The 1041-nt window shown below is 49.6% G+C and overlaps 1 long non-coding RNA gene and 3 other non-coding genes across 4 annotated transcripts in view; 1 reads left to right on the top strand and 3 right to left on the bottom strand.

Annotated features, from left to right (window-relative positions):
* The window catches only part of LOC113958274, a 4078-nt gene that overhangs the window by 1228 nt on the left and 1809 nt on the right, over nucleotides 1-1041 (top strand). The gene's annotated exons all lie outside the window — the stretch shown is intronic.
* TRNAC-GCA lies at nucleotides 108-179 on the bottom strand. The gene has a single exon. It is a non-coding gene; the product is annotated as a tRNA-Cys (tRNA).
* TRNAC-GCA lies at nucleotides 571-642 on the bottom strand. Its single transcript has one exon. It is a non-coding gene; the product is annotated as a tRNA-Cys (tRNA).
* On the bottom strand, nucleotides 910-981 carry TRNAC-GCA. Its single transcript has one exon. It is a non-coding gene; the product is annotated as a tRNA-Cys (tRNA).

Raw genomic sequence — 1041 nt, 5'->3', positions numbered from 1 at the left:
CAACATTCAGTGCACAGCACAAACTCCCACATCCAACAAGAGCTCCCCACCTTCTTCCTGGGAAACATTTTGGCCAAAGGAAGAGGAAAAAATGAAGGGAAAAGAGAAGGGGGCACCTGGAGTTGAACCAGGGACCTCTTGATCTGCAGTCAAATGCTCTCCCACTGAGCTATACCCCCCTTGGTGCAGGATGTGAAAAGGTAGATATAAAAACACTTATTTGGAAAGAAACAAGTTTTTCCGTCTGTGGGTTGGATTCCTTTTCTTGTCAGCTCCCTTTGTGTGCCTGCCAAAGGGAGTTAAATACCATAAATTATGATAAATGTGATCACTGCAGAAAATTAAGAAAAGAAAAAGGCCCAGACAGTGAGAAGTTGCTCACACAGGGCACAACCCCTGGAGTTTCCCCATAGTCAGAGCCACGATACCTTTGAAGCTGAAGCTCAGAACCAACGTTGAGTGCACAGAACAAACTCCCAGATCCACCAAGAGCTCCCCAACTTCCTCCTGGGAAAGATTTTGGCCAAAGGAAGAAGAAAATTAAGAGGAAAAAGAAATAAAAAAAAAGAGAGGGGGCACCTGGAGTTGAACCAGGGACCTCTTGATCTGCAGTCAAATGCTCTACCACTGAGCTATACCCCCTGCTTCCAGGCAGTGTTCCCAGCAGGAATCTGCCTGCTAATTGCCATCCCAGCAAAACTGCTAATTAATCCCAGGGCAGAAAAGCAGGTTCTCAAAGAAATACTCATCCCTCTCCTTGGGAACACTGAGCAGAGGCTCCTCTGCTCTGCTGGGGGTCACCTGCAGCCAGCAACCAGCACGAGAGTTCTGGAGGGGGGAAACGTGGGGATGGAGAGCTCCAAACCAAATTCTGGGGGACGAAAAGAAGGGGGAAAAAAGAAAAAGGGGAGGGGGCACCCGGATTTGAACCGGGGACCTCTTGATCTGCAGTCAAATGCTCTGCCCCTGAGCTATACCCCCATGAGGGTGGCAGGGCCAGGGAGGCTCCTTGTGGGCACTGATGAGGTGGCACAGCCACAT

This window comes from Corapipo altera, unplaced genomic scaffold, assembly GCF_003945725.1.
Source record: "Corapipo altera isolate COAL_440 unplaced genomic scaffold, ASM394572v1 200, whole genome shotgun sequence".
Lineage (NCBI taxonomy): Eukaryota > Metazoa > Chordata > Aves > Passeriformes > Pipridae > Corapipo > Corapipo altera.
This window is presented reverse-complemented; position numbering and strand designations above follow the sequence as displayed.